The 8,865-nt window shown below is 44.1% G+C and overlaps 1 protein-coding gene across 1 annotated transcript in view; it reads left to right on the plus strand.

Annotated features, from left to right (window-relative positions):
- The window catches only part of LOC119374544 (uncharacterized), a 122,866-nt gene that overhangs the window by 71,490 nt on the left and 42,511 nt on the right, over positions 1-8,865 (plus strand). The gene's annotated exons all lie outside the window — the stretch shown is intronic.

Consider the following 8,865-nt stretch of genomic DNA (forward strand, 5'->3'; position numbering starts at 1 on the left):
TAGCCGCTATATTTGGCGGTAGTCTGGCAACATTAACCCTAAAGTGTGGCCACAGACTTATGCAACACCAAACAGAACCCCGCCTTTCAGGTGCCTTTTCCTTATAATCGATAATGTATTCAAAAAGCGTCTTCGATATATTCGGGCACTTAACGGTAAGTATGCGTTCAAGAAACATGTGGAAACGAACAAAAAAAAGGAGTCCAATCAGCCATAACATGTGGAACATAATAGGAAGTGGGGCTCTCTAAGCAAAAATACGCATAGAAAGTACACAGTGCGCCCCTGCGTTATTTTAGGTGTGACAACAATTGTGAAGATCCCAGCACCCACTAAGTTGTTTTGGTGTTTCTCGAAATTTTCTTCAGGCAGTGTCTAAGACGTAATGTGTCGATACAGGAAGAACAATATATTCTGTGGATCACTTCCAAGCCACATATGCCTTGAGCGTGGTGCTGCTCTTCAAATTTTTTGTAGGCAAACGTGGCTTCACTACTCCTCAGCTTCGTTCACTGAAACACATGTGCTCCGATGATTTCTTATTGGAGACTAATCAATATTTTTTATGAAACGAGCTAGATTCTCTTGGGAATGCTTTTGTGCGAATGTAAGGATTCCTACAGACCCCTATGCGCATAAACAACAGAAAGCTGTGGTTAAGAATGCTTTCCACAAATTGAGAGAAATAAAACAGCGACAAATATGATCTGCCAAATGACAAAAGCCCAGTATACCGGGTGTTCAAAGTGGAGCTTTATGTTTTCTTAAAGTTCAGCACTGGGAAGAACCTGAAAACTACATTTGCCAGATAAGGTTTTTATCCAGGGGGACACAATGTGAGACAATAATTATTGCTGTCAGCCGCCCAATCAACTAGGAATAAATAATGAACTTTTTAATGAGTTCAGCAAGCGGACATGTTTCTATTGAAAAGTTGGAGGCAGTCGCATTTCTAAACAGTTCCACTTGGAAGAATCCTTCTAGCATGTCTGTGCCCCGGGATATCGCGCTGCAACGTTTATTTGCGGTTTGCATGATCACGCATGCAAGACGGTGAGGAACGGCGCTATGTTCCTCCCTGATGTGACGAGCAGCGATTGCTTGTTATCGCCAGCCGGAAGCAAAAGCTTAACCTTGAACTTTGCCTATGCCTTCGACCGGTCGTCAGATTAAACGCCGCACGCAAATGCCGCGGCATATCAGGGAGGAGCTTTCCGCCAGTGCTCACTGTCTTGCATTCGTAATCATGCAAACCGCAATTAAACATTGCCGCGGGGTATCTCGAGGCACAGACATGCAAGACGAATTCTTCCAAGTGGAACTGTGTAGAAACGCTTCTGCCTTCAACTTTTCAAAACATACATGCCCGTTTGCTGCACTAATTAAAAAGTTAAGTATTCAGTCTTAGTTAATTTCGCGTCTGAGAGCAATAATTATTGTCTTACTTTGTGTCCCCCTGGATAAAAAACTTATCTACAAAAAGGTGGTTTTCACGTACCTCCCAGTGCTGAATTTTAAGAAAACCATAAAGCTTAATTTTGAACATCATGTATAGTATTTTCGGATTGCAAGAAAGAGTTTTAAAAGCGAGAGCTCCATTAATCTGAGCCAGAAAACTATCAAGCCTCTTTTTTTTTTTCTTGTATCAACTGAAGGGTTTCACCTCATCTTTCAGCAAACTTTTCGAAGAGGTTCGGTACTACATCCGCGATTGTGAACATCAACCAGTGAATGGAGCAGTTTTTTAGGTACCGCTATCACAAAGCCTTTCTTTCGTAAGCTTATGTTCCCCACCTTGAGTCGTGATTGTCTGAAATTTTCCCCTAAGGAAGGATTCTAGCGTAGTAGCATTGTTTTATTCCGGATCCAGATTAGTGGATCATCAATACGCGTTGTGTGGGTCGCTTGAATCTGGCCGTCAGTTGCAGATAGATTTTGGGCAACCAGCTTCTTCTCGAGTTCTTAAACAGCACATATGCACCATGGTAAGTAAACGCCTCCATCTTGCGCAGTAACACTTTCATATTAGGCAAAATAGTAGTTTTCTTATGTAACTAGCCGTAATTAGCCGCAAAAATAGCGGCAGGTGAGGTGACGTCCAAGAGCCGTAGAGTCCTGAAAATAGTATCTAGTGATTCTTCGTCGTACAGACTCTATACGCACCGATGATCGGCATCTAAGCATACGCTGAAAAATAAGTACGCATACTTAGCTTATAATTAGAACTACATATACTTGGAAGTATAGAAACACTGGATTGTCTACATTGCTGACACTGTATACGGAAATGAGGAGGAGGAATAAACTTTATTGCTGATAAATGGGGGCTGGGTCCCAATCTAGCCCCCCGTCCAGTCTGGTTCCCCTATACGGAAATGAAACGGGAGTACCTCTGTCACTGTCGCCATCTTCCGGATCTCTGGTAAGTGTAATTTAATCCAAACTGACACATCCTCCGTCAGGTAGCGCTATCTGCCTAAGCAGCCAGCAGTGATGGAAAAGTAGATATCAGAGGGGCAAAAGAAAATCGGCTCTGAACAACTACCGAAAATTTAAAGGAAAAATAAGGAGGGGGCGATTTTACGAAAGGGAAGCGCTTCAGTGTTTGAAGCAAGGTCGGGTGCCTTAGAACGCGTACCTATAAAACGAGATTCAATATTTTGGGAATGAGCATATATGAAGCCCTGGAAGAGCAGAAAGCTGCTGATTGGATAGGAAGGGAGACGTTCGCAACGGCAAGATGCTACCGCGTCGCAATACGACCATTGGCTCTCAATAAAGGAAACTTAATTATTGAACGATTTAAACCTCAGTCCTATGTTGAGCTTGTGTTCGGTGCCGTCACTTCATGGAACTGTCTTGAAGCTTCCGTACGCACAGTTCGTTATGTGCTCCTCCTTTTTTTTTTCTACTACGTGCATCCTACGCGATCTCATGTACGCGCTCAACTTACATTTCCTCGAGGATATGAAAAATGTTATTTAAAGTTGTGACTAGTGAAGCACTTCTTGATGCTAACAAAACCGTTTTGTTTAATTGCTTCTTCTTCACGTTTGCGTAGCACAACCACTTTTGCAGGAAGCGTCCCTGTTTCTTCTTTCTCTACGTCATCAAGTGTTTGTGTTTCCGCATTTGCTGCTTATCGTCATCTTATTTGTTCGGGCCCCTGTGCAGTTGTACACATATACCTCCGTGCATTGGCCAAAATTGCCCAATAGCCAGTACCATACCGCTAGTTTTCATGAACCGAGGGCCACGTTTCCAGTAAATAAAAGCGGCCAGTGGCAAACACTGAGCGAACCAAATTGGCGCGTAATCAGAAAGAAAGCAACACCTACCACAAAGCGGGGAGAGGAAACATTGAAATCCTCGCGTTAATAATTTAGACAAATTTTTTTTCTGTGCTTCTGTTAACGTGCTGCGAAGCAGTACTAATACCCTGAGGAATGTTCATGTATTTTGGTTAGGGGTGTATGCACATTCAAATGCTCGTTCGCTTCGTATTCTATTTGACAATTCTAAGCTATCGAATCATAATTTATTGCCAACGTACAAGGCCTGTTAGCACTGATTGTAGTCCTGAGTGAGCCAGAGCGACAGATCAGAGGAGTGTTTAGAATAATTTTCTCTCTAGGACAGATTCGGTTGTTGCACATGGCTGGCAGTTTCCTAAATAAACGGACGGGGCAGATAGCATCCGCGCTCTCTTTTCTATTTTATCAAAAAGAATGCCTTGCATCTACGTTATAGAATACATACGCGTTTGACGCGTTTTCTCATTTAACCAGTTTCGTGATGTTGTGTCCCATAAAAACACCATGTGGCGATGTAATATCAATCTTCTTATCTGCAGTTGTCATCAAAACACAGAAGTTTCATGTATTCAGTAACTCAATTAGGCTCGGCAATTCTGTTTTTCTTTTACAAAAAAAATAGTAAACTCCTTTTTTTCGGTGTAAAGAATAGGTCAAACACTGAATTCGTTATAAATAATGCATATAAATAATGTACTACATCGCTGTAGAGAATCTCTGTACTGCATGTAATCATTACAGTTTATAGAAAGCATAAGGCTTCAACGCTCATGGTTCCTAGATTCAATTCTATGAGCTTTCTGTTGCTTTGAATTTATATAGTGTACATTATGCATGTAGTCCCACATTAAATTTTTATATTCAAATTTAACAAACACATTTCATTGCCTCGTTAACTCGTCCATTACGAAAGCCTGGCAGAACGATATATTTAATGTATTTAATTATTCATGTACCATCCATTATTCATGTAGTTCATATATTTACTTACTTATTTTAAGAGTACTGCCAGCCGTAACGTCAGGATGTACGTAAGAGCGGGCAACGTGAAAAACTAACAAAAACAGAATTTGCGCGCAAAAGAGGCCACACGGTAGAGTCAGGAAAGGAAGAAAAAAAATGATGGCTGATCCCTCCGTCATAGGAATCGGTATAAAACGAAAGTGAAACGTGTCGTCACAGAAGTAGTTTATTGTTTATAGTGCATTGGCATATGAGACCTTGTACAATGTGTACTGTTGTTTGGCAGATATAGCGCCGCTTAATGTGGACGCATCTCACTCACGTTGACGCCTAGTGGCACATCTTCGTACCGACGACTAACGCCCATGATCATGGTTAAACCCTTGCGGTAGCTGAAGTTCTTAATATATACGTAGACACCGCATATGGGATGAATCCCGCGCAAAGTTGACACCAACAAGCGCATAATAAACACTGATATTTGATATGCACTCCTTCAAAGCATCGTGAAATGCGAAGAGAAACGCTCCGCGCGTCGTGTCTTCCCTCTAACCTGGCCCTTACTTCTCACAGGGCGAGAGGGGAACGCGGTGCGACAGCCAGGCGAGCGTCGGAGAGCTATTTTTTTATATGGATGGATGCTATGAGCGAGGCTTGAGCCACCTCACGGAGTGTTAAAGCGTTTGCGGAATTAAACTTGTACTGGAAACGCGCCGAATGGGAAGGTCGTGGTAGAGTGCACTCTATACCTGGCGAGAACTTTCTGTGGCAGCACAGCTAAGGCTGCGTGGGCGGAGCTTCCGCACATGTATTACTACGCCAAGTAGTCCGCTCGCGGGCGATTTCGGTTTTGGTTTCGCAAGCGCATCCAACATGCGCGTTTTCATACGAATGTTCACGGCTCATGACGTTATTTGAGAATTCATGCAGATAGTTTACACACAGATGTAATCGAAATCTACCACAAGCCTTGATATACTTATGGATGCAGCACTAATATCTGGAATCGTTGCTGAGCTCTTCTGCAAATCAAATTATGTATCGCTAATGTGCTAGCGGTTCAAGTCCGCGTGTTAAGCGAGTACCATTTAGTATTGTTTACATTTCTTTTTTTGGGAAAGCGATAAAATGTTTCGTATTGCGAAGGAACGCAGGAATCAGCTTTATTGAAGCAGTCGGTTTTACTTTTCAAAGAAAAAAAAAAGGCATGGCCCAATAGTAACTGCTCAATTGGAAATCTTACGCAAAGGCAACAAGCCATTTCCTGAATTTCGGTGCATACAGGGTCCACATCGTCGTTTTCCTACATTTGGAGACGCAATAACTTTCTGGAGACGCTCACGTTATTTTGTCAGGGGACGCGAAGGCGTCGAGAGGCAGCAGATATCTTGGCCACGACCGGCCAGGAGCGGGCGTCTCAAGTTTGTAATTACGAGCGGGTGAAACGCGCTCCTTGCTCCCATGGTCAAGAATGCTTTTTTTTTTTTTGCACATTGAAAATCACGCTGTCAATCGCATATTAGACACGAACGCGTCTGTTGTCGAGGCGAAGCTGCGCACGGGTGATTTGATCACCGTAAATTGCTCTCATCGCAAAGCGCCAAAAACGCCTCCCGCCGTATACGCCGACGGGCACGGTGTTACAGTACGCAATATACAGCGATATGGTATCAGCAATAGCAGGCAACCGAAATATCGACCATGCATGCAACGCAATTTATGAAATGGGCCACTTATTTTACGTACTGTTTCCAATCGCAGTTTTGCTTTCAAGCGGCTGTCCTTGCTGGACTTGCAGGTCGCCGGCGTCATCGTCAAGTTAGCTATTGCGATCAGAGACCCACTTGCGCTGGTGGTATCACTTGCACACTTCTCGGTGATAGTATGGGTAAATCAACAAAATAATTCACAACGCACCGCTGTCTTCGTTTCTTTCTGGTCGATGAGCACAGATCACCTAACGAACAGGCGCTTATGCTGACTTACAATCTTCGATGTGCACCTGTCGCAACCGAGCGACGCCATTGTTATTTAGTGGGGTCGGAAAACGCGAAATGGACACCGAAAACCTGAAAACTCGAAAGAGCAAAAATCGCAAATCCTTTGCGGAATAATCATTATTACTTTCAACGCAAGCAATCTTGAACGTAATACTATTTCTTTTCTTTTTATGTCTTCTTTTGTGCTACGTAATCTACAAAAGCTAGCGTTCGCGGACTACATACAGAAGCGTAGTAAAAAAGTGCGTGATTCGGTTGCGTAGCCTTGGCTGTGCTTTCACAGAAAGTTGTCGCCAGGTTTTTTGTTTTTTTTATAGTCGTGGCAACGGCGCGTTTCTTTTTTTTTTTTCGAGCCTGGTGGCACAGATGTCACCGCCCCGTTATAAAGGGGACGCTCATAGCATCCATCCATCAATCCAAGAGCATTATGAAAGTATAGTGCGAGAGATAAAAGGCGCGTTCATGTAGCCTCCGCAATGTGGTTGGCGGTAGCTCAGTGGGCTAAACGCCCGCCAGCCATCGTCGCGCACCGAGAGGTTATGGGTTCGACTCCCGTCAAGGAAACTTTTACAGCGAAAGCTGTTATGAGATCACAACAAGAGCCGTTTTTGGCCGCCACCGCCGCCGCCGGTGTCCGTAACCACTATCGCTCGAAATAAGAAAAAAAAACGAAATAAGACAAAATTTTCACAATGGAACGAGGTTAGAACCTGGGCCTTCTGGGCGTGGGAGCCCAGTATTCTACCTCAAAGCCATGCGGTGCTCGAAACGGCTTTGCAAAAAGACCATATACCGTCTTCATGTCAGGAAGGAACCACATTAACATATGAATGTAGCGTGGCAGAAGAGTAAAATAACAACGAAGTGTCACACAATGCGAATTCTGTAACCAGGCGTCACGCAATGCGAATTGTGCAACGAGTGAATTGTTGAATGCTTCCAACCCATTGCAAAGGGCCCTGCCATAATTCTTCATCGTCATTAGCTACAGCATCAACAAAGTGCACATAATGCTTTACAGGTGTTTAGCAGGTACCACGGTTCTGCGCAGAATGACGAGAAATTGCGTAGTGGCTGCTTTCTTCCATCACAAAAATTATGATTTATAGCATAGTGGGTTCCTCGCAAGTGCACTTCTATTGGTTGCCAAGGAAGCCCATAAGGCTTTCATGATCCATTTCCTCAGGGTCTCAATAAAGTTAATTCCCTCTCTCTATCTCTTTCTCACGTTAGCGTATGTTATAAAGCGTGGTGCAAGAATGAAATATCGACCGGGCGTCACACAATGCGAATTACGTAACTAGTGGGTCATTTAAAGCTTCCAAACCATTACAAAAGGCTCAGTCATAATTCTTCATCGTCATCAGCCGTCTCATCAAGAAACAGCACATAATGCCTTAAAGATGGTACCTCGGTTCTCCGCAGAATGACGAGTAATGTCGTGGTGGGTGCCCCTTCCAACTTAACAAAATTATCATTTGTGGCGTAGTGGGTACGTTGCTAGTGTAGTTGTAACAGTAGCCACAAAATAGTTTATAACGGGCTATAGAAATACCGCTCTCGAGCTTTCGCTGTGACTGTGCTGCGCTTTCCTCGCAGGCCTGGCGTACTTCCGTGACGGAACCACGTCATGAAAGTCTTGGTGGGCCCCGGCATAAAACACTTTCGTGTTAAAAAAAACAATCATAGCTTCTACTAGAGCTAAAGATAAGTAGAAAGGTGATTTCCAATATCCAAGAATTCCGTAGACAAACCTACCTGCGCCAGTGAGCACTCATTTTTGCAAAAAAAAAACTTTTATATTATCCCAGGTGCAATATGAAATCTCATATGTGCGAAAAACTTTATAGGTAAGACAAAATATCAACAGAAAATGCTGCTTCTTCTTTTGCTGTCTTTTAGGTGCGAAGCAACTTATGTGTTCGGGCTTTCGGCGTCTCCTGTCGTCGTAGCCCACGGTGTCTCCTGTCATCGCACGTCACGGTAAAGCAAGCGGCAAATAAGACGGCGCGTTCGCTCAGGAAAAGCTCGCGAGAACGTGCGCTCGCCTGCGAGAGACAACGCCACGCGCGCTCCTCCAAGTGGCAAATTAGACAACGCGTTGGCTCAAGAAAAGCTCTGTTTCGGCGCTGGGCGCTGGACGCTGTCTGCAACGCTGTCTGTAGCAATGAGAGGACGATGTCCTCTCATTGCTATTGACGTGTCCCTATGGAAAACACCGGTGCTTCGCTCCTCCCCTAGTTTCAAGTTAGTGGAGTTGTCTTCTATAGTATCGTATAGCAAGGGGTGAAACGGGAAGTGAAGGTGAGGAGGAGGGAAAAGAGGAGGGCAACGCCACCAGCTGTCCCGCTTCCTTAGTCTTCGCACTACTTGTGCGTGGCTGCCACAATTATTTTTTTCCAAAAGCAAGTGCCGCTTACAATACAGGGCGACATGTCTTCTTTCGAGCGTAAAAAAACTTCACCTCAGTAGAACTATTGTGTGCATGTATAGCTGCCCATTGCTTGACCCAGAGGTTGCATTCATTTAAGGTGGCTGACGCACGTATCGCTACAATGAGCGCATTGATGAAATGGTGGCGCCATATC

This window comes from Rhipicephalus sanguineus, chromosome 11 (assembly GCF_013339695.2).
Source record: "Rhipicephalus sanguineus isolate Rsan-2018 chromosome 11, BIME_Rsan_1.4, whole genome shotgun sequence".
NCBI lineage: Eukaryota > Metazoa > Arthropoda > Arachnida > Ixodida > Ixodidae > Rhipicephalus > Rhipicephalus sanguineus.